Source organism: Schistocerca piceifrons, chromosome 1, assembly GCF_021461385.2.
Source record: "Schistocerca piceifrons isolate TAMUIC-IGC-003096 chromosome 1, iqSchPice1.1, whole genome shotgun sequence".
Taxonomy (NCBI): domain Eukaryota; kingdom Metazoa; phylum Arthropoda; class Insecta; order Orthoptera; family Acrididae; genus Schistocerca; species Schistocerca piceifrons.
The window spans coordinates 252,255,918-252,276,511 of record NC_060138.1 but is presented as its reverse complement, the minus strand read 5'-3'; the positions used below and the strand labels follow the sequence as shown (position 1 = coordinate 252,276,511).

Genomic DNA, 20,594 nt, shown 5'->3' with positions numbered 1-20,594 from the left:
CTTGAGATCTGTGGAGAAGGAACGCAGAAGTTGCCCCGACTCTCTTTCGGAACGTATGCTATCGGAATTTCAACAGCTAAGCACTGCGTAATGTATAAAGAAGGAAGGCAGGAAGGTTAGGGTCTAACATCCCATCGACAACGAGGTTATTAGAGGTGGGGGACAAGCTTGTATTTGCGATGGAAATGAAATGCGTACTTTTCAACGAAAGGATCAGACAACAATCAAAATTTAGGGGAAATGATATCAGTGTTAAGATTTGCTGATGAAGTTGTTACCCTCTGTCAAAATGAGGAATAATTACCGGCCATGTTGAATCGGGTGAAGAGTCTTTTTTTATGTGCGTCATCTGTCTTCTGACTGGTCTGATGCGGCCTGTCACGAATTCCTCTCCAGCGCTCTCAAAGTAACACTTGCACACCACGTCCTCGGTTATTTGTTCTATGTATTCCAATCTGTGTCCTCTGCAGTTTTTATCCTCTACAGATTGCTCTAGTACCATGGAGGTTCCTTTCTTCGCCGATTCTGCGGAGAACATTCTTTCTTATCAGTCCACACGATTTTCAACATTGTTCTGTTTTCATAATGTGGGAGCACAGTCATAACATATTTTCTTTAAAGTCAGTACCGCCATTATACTGTTTTTTATTTGCAGTGTTACATTTACACGATCATGATTTCGGCTTCAAAGTGCTATTATCAAGTGTTTTTCACAAGTGTTATACAGTGCCTAAGATGGCATACTGTCTTCTCGGTTTTGACATTGTCCGTGATTCACTACCATACAGTGCTGTTGCTCCAAACGTAGACTCTCAGAAACTTGTTCCTCAAATTAAGGTCCATGTTTGATACTAGTACACTTCTCTTGGTCAGCAATGCCCGTTTTGTCTGCTTTTTATGTTCTCGCTACACCCGTCATGGGTTATTTTGCTTCCAAGGTGGCCGAATTCCTTATCCTCACCCGCCCTGTGATCACCAGTTTTGATGTGAAATTAGAATTATATTAATACCTTCAGCTGCTAACGGTCGTTGATATATATCAACGGGGACAGGTGAAAATGTGTGCCCCGATCGGGACTCGAACCCGGGATCTCCTGTTTACATGGCAGACGCTCTATCCATCTGAGCCATGTCCGAAAGAACAGACACCATATCCATATGAGTATATAATTTTGATGTGAAGTTCCTCGCTATTCCGATTTCTGCCACTCCTCATAATTTTTGTTTTTTCCGGTTTATTTTCATTCCATATTCTAGAACTTAGTACTACTTAAACCTAACTAACCTAAGGACATCACACACATCCATGCCCGAGGCAGGATTCGAACCTGCGACCGTAGCGGTCGCGCGGTTCCAGACTGTAGCGCCTAGAACCGCTCGGCCACCCCGATTCCTGTCTTACACCTTTTTAAGCCGAGCACCTCGTTTTTGGTCTTGCAGTTGTGGCTACTGACCACCTAATATGGATTTAAAGTAACTCAAAATATTGAGGAGCAACGGCTTTATGATAGTTAAACACTAGACATCAAAATTTGGGACCGCGTAGTCGATGAAGTGAGGGAATTTTACTATCTTGGAAGCAAAATAACGCATGGCAGACATCTATCATTATCAAATATATGTCTCACTTTGAAAAACAGATTTCTGTGATTGTTCGTCCAGAGCACAGCTTGTACGGAAGTGATTAGATTAGATTTACTTTCATTCAAATTGATCCGTAGTTAGGATGTCCTCCAGGATGTAGAATACGTCAGAAAAGCAATAATACATGGCAATATTTACAACTCAAACAAATAAGCTAATGTACAATTCCACGGGTCCCAAGTGGAATGATCGTCATTTTTTTAATGAACACTGTATGAAAGAATCATTTTACAAATACTAATGCACTGAATTTAAAATAATAAAGTTTTTTATTTATTTATAAGGTAATAAACCTGCAATGCAACTACTATAATACTTACTTACAATGAACACATTACTGCACTAAAGTGGTGCAGAAGTTAGATTGTACTTACACACACACACACACACACACACACACACACACACACACACACACACACACACACACACACACTTATTTACAATGAACACATTACTGCACTGAAATTGTGAAGAAGTTTGATATATACAAATCAGTTGGTTCTACTGAGAAATTCATCAGTGGAGTAGGAGTTGGCCATCAATAAATCCTTTAGGCTTCTCTTAAACGAATTTCATTGGTTGTTAAGCTTTTTATAGCTGCTGGCAAGTTATTTAAAATGTGTGTTCCTGAACAATGCACACCTTTTTGTACAAGACTAAGTGACTTTAAATCCTTGTGAAGATTATTCTTATTTCTAGTATTGATTCCATGAATTGAGCTGTTGGTTTGAAAAAGTGATATATTTTTAATGACAAATTTCATTAAGGAATAAATATATTGGGAAGCAGTAGTTAGTATCCCTAGTTCCCTAAACAGGCTTCTGCAGTATGTTCTTGAGTTCTTACCACATATAACTCTTACTGTGACTTTGAGAAAATCGCAGAATTGGAGAATCGAAGCGTCTGAGATACGGTTTTACTGGAGGATGGCGAAAATTATGTGGACTGATAAGATAAAAAGTGAAGGGATTATCTGGAAAATTGACGAAGAATGAAATAATTGGGAAACACTAACCCGAGGAAGGGACAGGGCAATAGGACATGTGTTGCGACATCCGGGGTCGCCTCCATTGTTTCCACAGGGAAAATATGAAAGGCAAGACAAGGGTCAGAATATAAACAACAAACAGTTAAAGATATCGTATGTGAGTGCTACCGCGAAATGAAGAGGTTGTTACAGGAGAGGAAATCGTAGCGGCCTGCATACACCCAGCAGAAGGCTGATAAAAAAAAAAAAAAAAAAAAAATGCTGGACAGCAAAGCGTAACGCACAATTTCACAAAGAGTTGACTCAGCAATATAGTTGTAACTAAGTGTATTTTTCCTACGCTTGTCCTTCTTTAATAGGGAACAGTTTGTTTGTTGAAGCTGGAGAAGGATGTACCACTTACGTTGTATGGCCATAAAGTCCACACCGCAGGTAGATGCCGCTCTCGCCGCTTTGGTTGCCCCCGCATATCGGGCTTAGAGATTGCTTATCGGCACTTCCGGCTCTATGTGGTCCACCGCCGCCACTGTATCTGGAACAGCTTCCCGGAGCCCAGGTACCTGACTTGCAAAGCAACACTATTTTGTGTTTCATGACAACTTCGTTGCTTCATAATTTCACTCTTACCAGGCGTAAAGGTCAGTAAAGATGCCGCATTGCCATAGCTATGTAAGGACACCGATACACGTAACGTTAGAGACATGTTTGTAAGTTACCAGTCTGGTTTCGAGTGAAATTGAAGAGGTTATTTCCAAATTATTTAGAGAAAAAGTAAAGGCTGTCTTCAGGGATGAAGAGGAAGAGGAGTTGTAGTTGGTGGAAGGAAGATCAGATGTGTAAGATTTACTGATGATACATCATAATTAGCCGAAAATGAGAAGATAATCATTAGCAGTTTCAAAAAAGTATAGGAGAGTTGTGAACAATATGGTCTAATCACAAATGTTAAAAAGACAAAGGACCGCTACGGTCGCAGGTTCGAATCCTGCCTCGGGCATGGGTGTGTGTGATGTCCTTAGGTTAGTTAGGTTTAAGTAGTTCTAAGTTATAGGGGACTTGTGACCACCGCAGTTGAGTCCCATAGTGCTCAGAGCCATTTGAACCATTTGAACCAAAAAGACAAAGGCAATTATGACAGCCTGGGGGAAAAGCAAGCTGAATATGATAATTGGAAGGGAAATTATAAAGGAAAACGTAGTTTCCAGGTATGTAGGATGCAGGACAAGCAGCCGCATGACATGCAAAGAAGAAGTGGAAACAAGGTAGCAGTGGCAAAGCAGTCCTTTTATCGAATAAAAATGTAGATGTACGGGAAGTGGAGCTTAAATACAGTTTAAATTTGATGTTGATGATGTGCTGCAGGAATGGAGACTATAAATTAAGAAAACGAAGTACCACTTACATTCTAATAAATAATATATAATGATTATATTTTTGCTGGTAAAGCGGCAATAATTGTTTACAGTGGAAAATATCTTCAGGAAGCCGCTCGCGAGCTCCAGTTGATAGTGTGGTCCATAACCTTGGTATTTGGAGGAACAAGACTGAAGTCATCGCGTTTGGACAACGTACAGGCAGCAGGGTATAAGCTGGTATCCGAAAACAGGCAAATCGTTTAGCTGAATGAAACAAGGAGAACTACTTACATTAAGGGCACGCATTAAAAGAATTTTTTAAAAATGGAAATAGTGTAACGAAATTTTACTCGGTTATTTCTCTTCCCCCCTCTTGCCTGTAACATTTATAGCTGACATTTCATTTCCTGTCAAGATCACGCTACAAATAAATACTTTCAGGAAAGATTTGCTAGAAATAATATAAGGTTTTGAAATCTATATCTACATACGCACTCCGCAAGCCACCATAAGTTGCATGGCGGAGGATGCCTTGTACCACTACTAGACACTGTTTCACTTTCAAATGGAGCGAGGGGAAAACGACTGTCTGTATGCCTCCTTACAAGCTCTTACCTTGTCTTCGCGGTCTTTAGGCGAAATATACGTTGGTGGCAGCAAAAATGTTCAAATGTGTGCGAAATCTTATGGGACTTAACTGCTAAGGGCATCAGTCTCTAAGCTTACGCACTACTTGACCTAAATTATCCTAAGGACAAACACACACACCCATGTCCGAGGGAGGACTCGAACCTCCGTCGGGACGAGCCGCACAGTCCATGACTGCAGCGCCTGAGACCGCTCGGCTAACCCCGCGCGGCTGTAGCAGCAGAATCGTTCTGCAGTCAGCCACAAACGCCGGTTTTCTAAATTTTGTCAATAGCTTTTCGAGAGAAGAGTGTCACCTTTCGTCTACGGATTCCCATTTGCGTTCTCGAAGCACCTCCGTAATACGCGCATGTTGATCGAACCTGCCATAACAAATCTAGCAGCATGCTTCCTGAAGATCTTTTAATTCTGTCTAGTGGGAATCCCAAACACTTGAACAGTACTCAGAAATTTGTGTTCTATAACCGGTCCCCTTCATAAATTTGCTACACTTTCCTAGAATTCTTGTAATAAATTGAAGGCGACCTTTCATCTTCCCTACCAGCGACGTGATCTACTAGCTCCGTATCATATCGTTTGCAACTTTACGCATAAATAGATTGACTGTGCCGAGCAGCACACCACTTATATTGTGTTTGGCCATTACAGGGATGTTTTTTCAATTCATGTCTATTAACATACATTTTTCTACATTTAGAGCAGGTTGCCATTCATCATATCAAATATACATTTAGAGCAGGTTGCCATTCATCATATCAAATATAAATTCTTTCTAAATCTTGCAGTATCCTCCGACAGTCACTCAACGATGACACTTTCCCATACACTACGGCGTCATGAACAAAGAGTCGCAGATTGCTGCTCGCGCTGTCCGCCAGGTCATTTATGTTCATACGAAATAGGAGCGTTCCTATCATACCCTTGTCTCTGCTGAACACTCGCCTTCATAAACAACTCTGGGTCTTATTAGTCAAGGAGCCTTCGAGCCACTCACATATCTGAGAACCTATTCCGCATGCTTTGACCTCCATTAGTAGTCTGCAGTGTGGCACTATGCCAAACGCTTTCCGGGAATTTAGTAATATGGAATCTGCCTGTTGCCCTTCATCCATGAATCGATGGATATCGTGCGAGAGGAGGACAAGCCGAGTTTCCCCACGAACGATGTTTTCTAAATACGCGCTAATTCGTGGAAAGATGTTTTTCTGTAAAAAGGAAATTTATTATCTTCGAAAGGTTATGCGCAAGAATTTTGCGGCAAACCGATGTTAAGGATATTGGTTATTAATTTTTGCGGGTGAGTTCTTTTAGCGTTTTTTTTTCCGACGATTGGCACTTAGTGCTGAGCGAGAGATTCGCGATAAATACACGGTAAATATGGGGCCAGTGCCAAAGAGTATTTTCTGTTGAAGATTAGATGGGCAGATCTAGCGACTATTAGAGAGGTGCTAAAGGAAATTGCGGAGAAAAGAGTTGAGTGGCACAAGTATGACAGAACGAAGTCTTAGGTTGATAGGACACATTCTGAGGCATCAAAGAATTGATAATCTGGTAATTAAGAGAAGTGTGAGGGATAAAAATTATAGAGACAGACCAAGACCTGAGTACAGTAATCAGATTCAAATAGCTGTAGGATGCAGAATGTGCAAATATTTGCATAATATTCACTGGCGTGGAGAGCTGCGTCCAGCCAGTCTTCGAACTCATGATAACTACAAATACATTCATACTCTTTTGAAGAGAGGTGTAGATCATGAGGAAGAAAAGGAACCTAGCTACGTGGCTCAATGTTCAGGAAAGTGGACTCCCACTCGGAAGTAGCAATATACAACTTCCACATTTTGGCCTTCCTCAATGTTCCTAAATTAACCCGAATTTCGGAATGGTTTGTGCGAAATGACCACGTCCAGTCTCTTTACCACTCATTGTCATCTGCAGACATTTGATCCATCTATAATGAACTCATCGTAGACGGATTGTTGAGCTCTGGTCTCCCTTTCCATCTTTAACATACACCAGAAAAGACATTTTCAGAAGAACAAAAAAAAAAGACATGGAAGAATGAATACAGAATTACGGATATTTATTTTAAGGTATCGAATACAGTAACCTACGAAATTCCAGTGGAATCCAGTAACTTCTTGAAGGTGTCAGATTCTTACTCTATCTTTTTAACAAAATACACGTTACAGATTACCATGCCCAGTGGCTAGTATCAACTTTTATTCCCTTATCAAAAAAAGAAATTACGCGAAAATATCACGATCATAGACTTGAGAGCCATTCCTTGAAGGTTCCCGGGTTCGATTCCCGGCGGGGTCAGGGATTTTCTCTGCCTCGTGATGACTGGGTGTTGTGTGATGTCCTTAGGTTAGTTAGGTTTAAGTAGTTTAAGTTCTAGGGGACTGATGACCATAGCTGTTAAGTCCCATAGTGCTCAGAGCCATTCCTTGAAAATACGTCTCAAAGCCAGCCATGAAAGCTTATAAAAACGCGAGAAACTCATTGGTGAAACACATTTCGGATGTAGGAAAAGTTTAGGTACAAGAGAAGCCACAGTTACACCAAAAGTTCTAGTGCAAAACTGCTATGATCAGGATAAAAATGTGGGCCTTTGTTTTATTGATTGTGAAAAAGCCTTCGATAGAGTAAATCATAAAACTTTCGGAAATTTTCAGAAAAACTGGTATACACTGAGGTGACAAAAGTCGTGGGATAGTGATACGCATTATTTGTGCAGATGGCGGTAGTACCGCGTTCGCAAGATATAGAAGTGCATTGCATTGGCGGAGCTGACATTTGTACCCAGGTGATTCATGTGAAAGGTGTCCGACGTGATGATGGCCACACGACGGGAATTCTTGAACGCCGAATGATAGTTGGAGCCAGACGCATGGTACATTCCATTTCGGGAATCGTTAGGGTGTCCAATATCACGAGATCCACATTGTCAAAAGTGTACCCGACACTATCGGTCACCACGGAACACGCAGTGTCCGATGGTTTTCACTTAACGACGGGGAGCAGCGGCGTTCGCGTAGGGTTGTCACTGCTACCAGACAAGCAATACTACGTGAAATAACCGCAGAAATCACTGTGGGCCGCGCGACGTACGTATCCGTTAGGACAGTGCGGCGAAATTTGGTGTTACTGGGCTATAGCAGCAGACGAACGACGCGAGTGCCATTGCAAACAGCATGACATCACCTGCAGCGCCTCTCATGGGCTCGTGACCATGTCGGTCGGACTAGACGACTGGAAAACCTCGGCCTGTTAACATGAATCTCGATTTCAGCTGGTAAGAGCTGATGGTAAAGTTAGTCTGGCCCAGACCTCTCAGAGCCATGGAACCAAGCTGTCAACAAGGCACTGTGCAAGTTGGTGGTGGCTCCATGATGGTGTGGGTTGTGTGTACATGGCTGAACGATCGTGACGGAAATTATTATATTCCGCTACTTCATGTCACCAAACAGCGACAATGCGCTGTGTCACCTGTTTGTCAACACCCCGGACAATTCTAGCGAGTAATTTGGCTACCCAGATCGCCCGATATAAATCCAAACGAACATATCTGGGACATAATCGAGAAGTCAGTTCCTGCACAAAATCCTGCGCCGGCAACACTTTCGCAACTATGGTCGGCTCCAAAGGCGGCATGAATAAATATTTCTGCAGGGGACTTGCAACGAGTCGTCCATGCCTCGCCGAGTTGGTGGACTGCACCGGGAAAAAGGAGAGCCAACACGTTATTAGGAGATATTCCATAGTTTTTGTCACTTCAGTATAGACCAGAAGTACATCCGATGTACAGAGAATTTATATTGGAATCAAAGAGCACAGGTTAAGTTTGATAATGAGGTCACCGACGTGGTTAGAATCGGTAGAGGAGTCCGACAAGGTTGCATTCTGTCACTCCTATTATTTAATTTGTACTCTGGGAGTATTTTTCAGGAAGCACTTGGAGGTATGTAAAAAGACATAAAGGTTAATGGAGACTTCAACATCATCATTCGCTATGCTGATGATTCGGTATTGTTTGCTGATAATTTAGATGATCAACAACTCGTCAGTATAGTAGGAGATCACTGCAATAATCTAGGTCAGAATATTAACATAAGAAAGACGAATTTTATGATTGTCATGCGACAACCCGACTCCTTTATGTATACGTCCTTACTACAAAGAGTAGATATCTTAAAGTACACGTGGTACGGTGGAGAACAGACATGGAAATAAAACGTCGCATAGAGAACGCCCGTAACTCCTACATAAAATTTAAGAAAATTCTCACAAGTGTTCGATTTGTAAGATGCTACATCTGGTCTATACTTCTGTACGATTCTGAAGGATGGACACTAAATATAACAGCGAGAATGATCGAGGCCTTTGAAATGTGGATTTACCACAGAGTGCTTAAAATACCGTGGACAGCAAGAATAACTAATAACGAAATACTGGGAAGAATACTCGAACAGAGAAAACAGTTAACAACTTTTAAAAGAATGAAAAACTGTATACCTGTGACATATCACACGGAACATCAAAAATAGTGTCCCAAAAGAATTACACCGACAAACTTTAGGGACAAGTTCCATATACAGAAGTTAGTAAAAGCGTCTAGTGCCCATGGACGCTAAATTGCATACCTTAACAGATATAAGCACTTGCTCAACTTCACTAATATGAAACAGATGTTATCTACCGCAAGGTATTTGGTTTCCGTCTTTTGGGAGGAGGAAATATTGAGCAATAGAAGAAAAGTTTTCGTCGTTTCGAAGACGAATAAGTGCTCATATCGCTTAAGGCATGCGCTTTAGAGCCCTTTACGAGGTATGTTTCCTTGTTTTTGTGTAAGGAATCTGACACTAAAGTTCGTCGATTTTTGGGACACCCTGTATAAGAAAAGGGCGAAGAAGATTATCGCGATGAAATGAGGCAATGCTTCTGACTACGAAGTGCAGAACAAATATTGAATACTGCGTTTCATAGAACAAAGACGCATCGTGTGGTCGCCAACATCTATTTCTGGATAAGAAGAAGAAGATGTTGATGATGATGATGATGATGATGATGGTACAGTGCTCCAGAATAAAATGGATGCAATGGACTACAGTCCGCAGCTCGCGGTCTCGCGGTCGCGTTCTCGCTTCTCGAACACGGGGTCCCGGGTTCGATTCCCGGCTGGGTCAGGGATTTTCACCTTCCTCTAGATGACTGGGTGTTTGTATTGTCCCCATCATTTCATCATTATTCATGAAAGTAGCGAGTATGGACTGAGCAAAGGTTGGGAGTTTGTACTGGCGCTGATGACCGCGCAGTTGAGCACCCCACGAACCCCTCATCTTCATGGATATATGATTAGCAAAAAATGGGACGAATACCATTGGGGCGCTGAGAGAAAGTCTGAACAACCAAAAGCGCAATATGTAAAGGAAGTTTTAGTATCTACAGTTGTTTGGCATTCTCTGTATTTAACCTGAGCAATATTTTTAAAACCACCGTCTCACCGTTTGACTAGAGCAACAGTATGTATGATTCATAAATGAAATTGTTAGCGATTTGCCAAAAATCGGCGACATGCCACAGCGAAACATCCGGTAGTCCTTGGAAATCGCGCAGCTGTTGTGAGTTTGTCGGTGTAGCTAGTTCCCGCCAGTTCGTGTGTGTATGTCTGGCATAACTAGCCCCGTGCAATCAAGTCGCGTTCGTTCGCATCAATTTCGCTGATGATGGCGCAGTGGAGATCGCAGAAGCGAGTCTGGAAGGCCGCCAGCCCAACAATACAAACAACATTGGCGGGGGGCGTGTCTAGCGCGGCTGGTGCAGGCATCTCTCCAGACGCTTTAAATCTGCCCGTTCAGTGTGCGGCAGTCCGCGCCACGTGTCTGTCAGCTTTGGTACTCGTCACCAATTGCTGCCGTAGCTGGCTGCGTCGAGAGACAGCGAAAGCGCCTTCACCAGTGGCGAGAGGACTGGAACATGTGTGTCTCAATTCTTCAGGTGGGCAAAAACATAAAAAAAAAAACCACAAACGCATTGCCATGCACAACAAGGGGTGGGAAACACGTTGTCATTCACAACATCTGCCACTGGTCTCGAAATGAAGAAATACATGTCCTGTATGGTTTTCAGCGGAATCCTATAACATTCTTCCTGCAAAACAGTATCAGCTTCAGGTAACGATAATTGAGGTGGAGAGCAATCAGGCACCCTTTTTTCCAAAGTAGACCACAAAGGTTCGATAATATTGAGATTTGGTGGCTGTGGTGGCCACGGAGACGCGACGCTTCATCTTCGTGCTCACAAAACCAGTCCTGGAGGATGGGAGCTGATGGTGCAGTGTTCCAAGATGACAAGGTCCCTGATCACCACTGGAGAGCAAACATTATACCATGGGATGGACCTGATCTGCCAAAATAGTCACATGATCCTTGGTAGTAATGCGATCTTGCAGAATCACAAGGGTCACTTGGACTACCTCGACAAGGATACCCGAATCATCACCGAATCCCCGCCTGGCCAGCTCGGCGAGAAGTTGGGGTCCAATGTCCAACAAGACTCTTGCAACCAAATAACTTTCTTCCATTGCTCCAGGTTTTGTGGATTGGACATCACGTTTTCCTATTTTGGACATTTGCATCACTGATGAGTGGTTTTGGAATTCCAGCTCACCCTAAAATTCTCTACTTCTGGAGCTCCCTTCGTGTTGTTTTGATGCTGACAGGGTTCGCGAGTGCAACATTCAGTTTTGCAATGACTTTTGCAGCTGTCTTCCTCTTATTTTTCGTCACAGTTTTCTTCAGTAACTATCTGTCGCCGGCCGCGGTGGCCGAGCGGTTCTAGGCGCTTCAGTCCGGAACCGCGCGACTGCTACGGTCGCAGGTTCGAATCCTGCCTCGGGCTTGGATGTGTGTGATGTCCTTAGGTTAGTTAGGTTTAAGTAGTTCTAAGTTCTAGGTGACTGATGACCTCCGATGTTAAGTCCCATAGTGCTCAGAGCCATTTGAACTATCTGTCAGGTTCACTCAACATACACTTTGATCCGGATGAAGTTTTTTCGCTTCCCCCTAAGTGCGTTATGGATCTTCAGGATGGTGGCTCTCGAAACACTGCGGTTATCTTGGTTACAGAAGCACGCACCATAAATACCAACAACGTGCCCATATTAGAATGCACCGGGCTCCGACGTAATGCATCTGCAACTACAGAAATACCGTTCTGACCATAACTGACACTTGCAAAGTACTGAGGACATCGCTTCGGTGCAGTTCGTGGTCGTATCAAACACAACAAAACGCAGACTTGGCTAGCATCTACATTTATGTTCAAGCTCGCATTTCTCACAATGTTTTCGTATATTCGTCCACCCCTGTGTTATGCGTATGTTCAGCCTGTTGTTCCGCGTCGACCCTGGTATCGCAATGTTCACCTATCCAGATGCGTGATATCCAAGTTTTCAGATGCTTTTCTCAGCAGTGGGATCACTTTGATTCCGTTCTTGGTCTGCACTAACGCTACAGTAGGTGAAATCAATCGCACCCTCTTTGCATGTGTAAAATAGGGTAGGCACAGACAATCGTTTCTGCAACACTTCCGTTGTCTGAAAGTAGAGTTCTCTACGAGTGCTGCAATTCTATTGTCATTGAGTAATCCCGTATATACTGAAGAACTTTTAAAAGCTACCAAGATATCTTTGTAGTAATTACGCGGCTCTAGGAACTTTTAACTGTTGTTTCATGTTAATAAGAATTTTATAACTGTAATTATTCAATTTAGACACTGAAAAGTTGTATTTCTATTGTTTCTATCATTTCCGTTTAATTTCGTAAATTTGTGATGTCAGAACAATTAACTCTGTTAAACTACCGTGTAGAGTTTTACACAGCATGCTTCACATCGTTGACAAATGTATACGGGCATACTTATCTTTGTGCCAGAACATAATTTTTTATCGTAGTGTTATGTTGTTCTTCGACTTTAAATTTCAAAAACCTATTGTAAAAATCTTACATGCATGTAAATCAACAGCAAGCTTATAAATTCCTTCGTTAAACTTATATTTCTATCCTCTCTTATTATGTCGTCAATTTATGTTTTGTAGTGTGTGTCAGTTACTTATATTTTGCTTGGTTAAATGGCTGTTAGCTGCCGAAGGCCAAATAAAGAGAAAAAAAGACGTGACACTACTTCTTAATGCGTGAACTGACATTTATAAACGCTATGTAAGCGGGCGACAGTGTGCTATATTGCTGCTGTCATTGAATACCCACCTCATTGTAGAAGTCATGGGGCTCTTAGTGCAGTAGCTCTACGTGATGTTGACTCAACAGGAAAGGCCCCTGCAGAAATATGGAGCCATGCTGCCTCTGTAACTGTCCATAATTTCGAAAGTATTGCCGGTGCAGGATTTTGTGCACGAACTGACCTCTTGATTATAACCCATAAATGTTTGATGGTCGATCTGGGTGACCAAATCATTCTTTCGAATTGTCCAGAATGTTCTTCAAACCAATCGCTAACAATTAAGACCTGATGACACGGCGCACCATCATCCACAAAAATTCCGTCGTTGAAAGGTTGCAAATGGTCTCAAAGTAACCGAACATAACCACTTCCAGTCAACGATCGATTTAGTTTACCAGAGGACCCAGTCCGTTCGATGTAAACACAGCCGACACAATTTCGTAGCTTGCACAGTGCCTTGTCGACAGTTTGGGTTCATGGCTTCGTGGGGTCTGTGCCACACTCGAACCCTACCAGCAGCTCCTACCAACTCATCTGACCAGCCACGGTTTTCCAGTCGTCTAGGATCCAACCAATATGCTCACGAACCCGGAGAGGCGATGCGGGCGATGTCCTGCCGTTAGCAAAAGGACTCGCACGGTCGTCTGCTGTCATAGACCAGTAACGCCAAATCTCGCCACACTGTCTTAACGGACACGTTCTCGTACGTCCAACATTGATTTCTGATATTATTTCAGACACTGCATTTCAGTAGTTGTTTGTTAGCACTAACTCTATGCAAACGCTACTGCTATCGGTCGTTAAGTGAAGGCTTTCGACCGCTACGTTGTCCCTGGTGTGAGGTAATGCCTGAAATTAGGACACTTTTGACACTATGGATCTCAGAATATCCCATGCATGTAGCTTCAGCTACCATTCCGAGTCCAAAGTCTATGAAATCACTTGAGTAGATATGACAACTCCGCCAAGGCACTGCTCTTTCACACCTTGCGTACGCGACACTACCGCCGTATATAGGGTAAGTCACCTAACGTTACCGATGGATATATTTCGTAAACCACATCAAATACTGACGAATCGATTCCACAGACCGAACGTGAGGAGAGGGGCTAGTGTAATTGGTTAATACAAACCATAAAAAAATGCGCGGAAGTATGTTTTTTAACACAAACCTACGTTTTTTAAATGGAACCCCGTTAGTTTTGTTAGCACATCTGAACATATAAACAAATACGTAATCAGTGCCGTTTGTTGCATTGTAAAATGTTAATTACATCCGGAGATATTGTAACCTAAAGTTGACGCTTGAGTACCACTCCTCCGCTGTTCGATCGTGTGTGTCGGAGAGCACCGAATTACGTATGGATCCAAAGGGAACGGTGATGGACCTTAGGTACAGAAGAGACTGGAACAGCACATTACGTCCACATGCTAACACCTTTTTATTGGTCTTTTTCACTGACGCACATGTACATTACCATGAGGGGTGAGGTACACGTACACACGTGGTTTCCGTTTTCAATTACGGAGTGGAATAGAGTGTGTCCAGACATGTCAGTCCAATAGATGTTCAATGTGGTGGCCATCATTTGCTGCACACAATTGCAATATCTGGCGTAGTGAATGCCGTACACGTCGCAGTACATCTGGTGTAATGTCGCCGCAGGCTGCCACAGTACGTTGTTTCATATCCTCTGGGGTTGTAGGCACATCACGGTACACATTCTCCTTTAACGTGCCCCACAGAAAGAAGTCCAGAGGTGTAAGATCAGGAGACCGGGCTGGCCAATTATGCGTCCTCCACGTCCTATGAAACGCCCGTCGAACATCCTGTCAAGGGTCAGCCTAGTGTTAATTGCGGAATGTGCAGGTGCACCATCATGCTGATACCACATACGTCCACGCGTTTCCAGTAGGACACACCCTATTCCACTTCGTAATTGAAAACGGAAACCACGTGTGTGCGTTTACCTCACCCCTCATGGTAATGTACATGTGCGTCAGTGAAAAAGACCAATAAAAAGGTGTTAGCATGTGGACGTAATGTGCTGTTCCAGTCTCTTCTGTACCTAAGGTCCATCACCGTTCCCTTTGGATCCATACGTAATTCGGTGCTCTCCGACACACACGATCGAACAGCGGAGGAGTGGTACTCAAGCGTCAACTTTAGGTTACAATATCTCCGGATGTAATTAACATTTTACAATGCAACAAACGGCACTGATTACTTATTTGTTTATATGTTCAGATGTGCTAACAAAACTAACGGGGTTCCATTTAAAAACGTAGGTTTGTGTTAAAAAACATACTTCCGCGCATTTTTTTATGGTTTGTATTAACCAATTACACTAGCCCCTCTCCTCACGTTCGGTCTGTGGAATCGATTCGTCAGTATTTGATGTGGTTTACGAAATATATCCAGCGGTAACGTTAGGTGACGCACCCTATATATATATCTCGCTATCCCATGGCTTTTGACACCTCAGTGTATATAGCGGGTAAAAAAATATTAGACATAAATGGAAAGTTATTTTTCATCCATATCGGTGTCGTTCCCTAATAAATGAATCAAGGAAAGTGGGGGCTAAGCATGATTCGTAAGAACTTTATACAAATAAAAGGCAGTACGTTTGGCTACACGTCTGTTTGACCCGCGTGAGAAATGCTGAAAATCTAGAACTGGCAGACACCTGAAAATAAGCGCCTAATATCCCGCAAAAGCCTGCTTAACAGCATTAACTGAGAAATCTAGGAGTCCCGCAGGGACCGCAAAGAGAAGATGAATTACAGCGCACAGAGAAGCATCCAAGCAATAATTTTTCTCCAGCTCCATACACTAACGTAACGGCAAGAAGTCCCTAATAAGTTCTTCAGTGGGAAATACCCTCTTAGCTTCTGGTATCAACTTCGCAGTAGTTTGCGGAGTACAGATGTAAACATAAACGTAGATGTCGATGTAGATCCCTGCACTTAGTCTGTGACGACAGGTGTTTGAGCGAAGGAACGTAACATTGGGTGTGTCCCAAGGAAGTGCAAAAGCACAGTTAATGTTCTCAGTATACGTAAAAGCCTTATCAGATACGTCAGCAGCACATTCAGATTGTTCACTGACATCGCTGATGGCTATAGGAAAACAACGTCACTGGATTATTGTGAGCTAGTACAAGACGACGTCAGCTGTAGTTGCACTTTGTGTCTGAATAGATGTTAGAGAATGGGCATAAAGAAGAGGAATTAGTCTACAGCCTTAGTCGTTCAGATCTTCAGTCTGTCACTTGTTAACATTAGGGAAGACAGTGACACGTTAAAACATTAATAGAGAACACGAATGGAGGACTTTAAATTTGTCGGCAGGATTATGTTTTAAAATCACTGACTTCGTTGGGGAAACTGATTACTAGAAACTAGTGTACCTATTGTAGGGTACTGCTCCTGTGTTTCAGATCCGTGTCGTATAGGTAACAGACGACGAAGGAATTTAGGAACTCCATGACACGAATGCAAGCGGTCGGCATAGCTCACACGAAAAATTAACAGAGACGCGCAGTGATCTGAAATAGAAATCACTGGAAGAAAAGCGATGTTGCCGCGAAATCCTGTAGTGTAAATTTAGAGACCGGGAACTCGAGACAGGCTTTTCGGTATCCTGCTTCAGTCCTAGACTTCCTGCTGGAATCATGAGAACAACGTGAGTCTGGCTAGGGCACGTACGCAGGCATACAGAGAGCATAATTTTTTCCTGCTCTCCGTAGCGAATAAAACAGTACAGGAAATTGTCACAGGTATGAAAGATACGTAGACGTACATCTCAGCTTAAATGTTCCAGCTGCGTACGATGTCTTAATCGAAATACCATTTGTATAGTGAACAGCTACGCCCTCTCGACTTCTACATTGTAAAACTCACCTGCCTGTTCGCAAGACTCATTCAGAGAGGATGTATGTTTTTAGCGAGTAGAATTGTAATGAAACTCAGTGCGCAAATTATGTGACTGAGATGGATGTAACAGCGATCTCCTTGCTAATAAATCTTTTTTTATGATCCCCAGCTTGTACGTATTGAATTTTTTCCCCGGTTGCATCCAGTCGACGGTTTACCAAACACCTACCGATGATCAAAAATTTAATGCTCGAAGTGCAAGATCTTGAGGTAGTATGTACGAACCAGATGAAATCGAGCGAGTCCGAACTCACTATGGTGGCAAAGTAAAGCTCACATTCAGCCCGAAAGTGCTGTTATGAACTATTCGTGAAATTCACCATGACAAATGTTTTCAGCATTTCCTTCAACTAACGCATTGCGCGTGACTGTCTCCGTAACGAGAAAAGTGAGCAATTTTTATTAGAGCTGAGAGTAATCTGATCCGTAAGTGATGCGTAATGTTGTCTGTACATGTATCTGATCATACGATTTCTCTGCACCCCTCGTATCTGCAGTAAACGATGTATCACAGCGTAACATGGGTAAAAGTATACGATAATAGAAACAAATACATTCCATTAAGCCTTGGTCCCCAAACAGGCCGTTTGTTAGGTAATGTTACAAGTAGCCACTGTGTTCTATATGGAAATATTGTCCTACACTCTCCAGTCACAGTAATGTGACACCTGTCAAAAGCCTGAATAAACTACTTTGGCAGCGTTTGCAGAGTCAACGAGGTTGTGGAGGACACCGACAAGATGGTGGAGCCAAGCCGACTACATGAGAATGCAGGCTTTCTCGGCGAATCTCGATGATAAAGTCTTTTCGGGTTGACAGCCGAGTCAAGTCAATGCGTCGTTTTCCGGCAACGTTTCAGAAAGTTTCTTACTTGCCATCTTCAGGCGAAGATGGCAAGTAAGAAACTTGCTGAAACGTTGCCGGAAAACCATGTATTGACTCGGCTGTCAACCCGAGAAGATTTTATCATGCCAACTACAGCTTCGTGGCCAACGGCCTTGCCGCAGTGGTAACACCGGTTCCCGTCAGATCACCGAAGTTAAGCGCTGTTGGGCTGGGCTAGCACTTGAATGGGTGACCATCCGGTCTGCCGAGCGCTGTTGTCAAGCGGGGTGCACTCAGCCCTTGTGAGACAAACTGAGGAGCTACTTGACTGAGAAGTAGCGGCTCCTGTCTTGTAAACTGACATACGGCCGGGAGAGCGGTGTGTTGACCACATGCCCCTCCATATCCGCATCCAGTGACTCCTGTGGGCTGAGGATCACACGGCGGCCGGTCGGTACCGTTGGACCTTCATGGCCTGTTCAGACGGAGAGCGAGAGCTCCGTGGCTAGCTGCGCTAGGTTTCTCGTTTGAGGATTCATGGTACGAACAGCCCGATCGATGTGAGACCGCAGAGTCTCGACTGGCTTTAAATCCGGACAGCGGATTAAGGGAAACTCATCCTGGCGCTTTTCCAAACACACACGCACGCACACTGCGAGGCCGTGTGATTTGTTGCATTGTCCTGCAAGTAGATGCCATTGTGCCTAGGAAAAACAATCTGCATATAGGGATGGACATGGTCCCCAAGGATAGACGCGTACTCGTGTTGATCCATCGTGCCTTCCAGAATGACGAGATCACCCAGGGACTGTCACGAAAACATTTCCCAGACCATAAGGCTCTCCTCTCCGGCCTAGATCCTTCCGACAATTGTTGCAGAATGTTTGCTTTCGGACTTTCCAAGCTTAACACGTCAATGCCGTCTGTCCTATTAAACGTAAAAGGCGATTCACCTGAAAAGGCCACCTATCGTCCCTCAGTGGAAGCCCAGTTGCGGTATTGGCTTGCAGATTGCTGCCTGCGTTCCCAATCAGGGCGTATGAACCAGGCGCTAGCTGCGGAGGCCTGTACGCAGCAACGTTCGCTGAGCTGTGTCGTTGGTTCATCTGGGTGGTCAATTGCTCAACAATTATACGTCTATTCTCCCGTACGGATCTCCGCAGCCGTCAGTCACCTACGTCATGGATCTTTGGGTTGCGCTATTTTGCCATGCACGGTATACTTTAACCGCGTGCACAGTTTACGAACTTAGCCGTTTCGGAAATGCTGCCGCTCTTGGTCCGGAAGCCGATGATCATGCCTTTTTGGGCGCAAGATAAATCGCTCCTATCCTGCATAACGACGGCGACTGCACTGTTTTTTTCCTTGTACCCCGGACGCGCTCTATATGCACTTTCCATGCTAGTGGTGCCACCTGCGAGTGGTTATTCCATGCTGACGTCGAACATAGGCGGTGGTCGTATTAGTGTGACTGGACCATATACTTAGTACAAATGTTATTGAAATGTAAACATTTCAATTAAGAACCCATCTCCTTGAGCTAAAATTTCATCCACGACCCATGATTGGGGAATGTAATACTCGTACATACATGCTGAGGTACCGGACCATTTTCTTCTGGCGTTAAGATAACATGTAGCTCGCCAATATGGTTCGAGATGGATAGGTGTCTGTGACTTCGCCTCCACGATCGCCTGACCTCAATCTCCTGGTTTTCCAATATGGGTTAACAAACTGGAGAAGAGAGCGTTGTACAGTCTTGTCAACAGGTACGACTGTATAGTACGCTGTCACACGCAGTACAGTTACATATAACGTGCTCAAGTAGTATTGTGATTAAGTTATGGAGCACGCGGGTAAAATTTTATCCCGTGCCTGTTTATGCTACACTCTATACTTTTCGTACTGCATCTCGTGCCCTCCAATGTGGTCATTGACGTGCTGGGTGGAGGGTGGGGGAAGTCACAGTATTCTAGCAGAACATTGAATACCCCTTCCCACAAACATGAACTACACCACAAAATCTGCCGAACTTAGTCATGCTTCTGTTGCCCTGTGATACTGAAAGCAATCCAAACGTAATAAAATGTAAGAGCTCTGTTTAGAAAATAACAAATCACTTTTAAATTATTCGCCAACGCATATATTTAGTGATATGTGGTTGGCAGCACTGCCTTGTGTATTACCTCCTTCGTAACCTCCCTGTTTTCTTAGTGATGGTATTTCGTTTAGTTTTCGTGATATTGCTTTTTTGAGTGCAACATTTAGCGACGATTTTTGAAATGTTGTGTTCTGTGGAGGAACGATGTAACGTCAAATTTTGCATGAAACTGGGGAAAATTTTTACAGTAACGTTTCGACTTTTGAAATAAGCTTACGGATATGACGCTCTAAAGTGGCTCTGAGCACTATGGGTCTTAACAGCTGAGGTCATCAGTCCCCTAGAACTTAGAACTACTTAAACCTAACGAACCTAAGGACATCACACACATCCATGCCCGAGGCAGGATTCGAACCTGCGACCGTAGCGGTCGCGCGGTTCCACACCGAAGCGCCCGAACCGCTCGGCCACACCGGCCGGCAATGACGCTCTGAGTCGTACACAATGTTACAAATGGTTTTCACGGTTTAAAAGTGGTCGTCGGTCAATTGGCGGTGATTCTTGATCAGGAAGGCCTTCCAATTCAACTGACAACTCACACGTTCATAAAATCGACGATCTGATGCGGGAAAATCAGCGATAACTATGTTGCAACGATTACCGGTACGTGAAAAAAAAAAAGACGCCAAAGTTGTGGCGCGACAGCTCATGCACACTCACATTTGTCAGTTCGTCAGTTTGGTAGCAGGAGTCAGATGACTGATGTGCCGCAGCCTCCTTAATTGCCAGACTTGACTCGTTGTGATTTCTAGTTACTTACGAAACTAAAATCTGTAGTGAAAGGACG

General features: G+C 43.5%; 1 protein-coding gene and 1 pseudogene across 3 annotated transcripts in view; both read left to right on the top strand.

Moving 5' to 3' along the window:
* Positions 1-20,594, top strand: part of LOC124792827 (protein PRY1-like) — a 542,115-nt gene that overhangs the window by 460,054 nt on the left and 61,467 nt on the right. The gene's annotated exons all lie outside the window — the stretch shown is intronic.
* Positions 17,810-17,927, top strand: LOC124724326 (annotated as a pseudogene).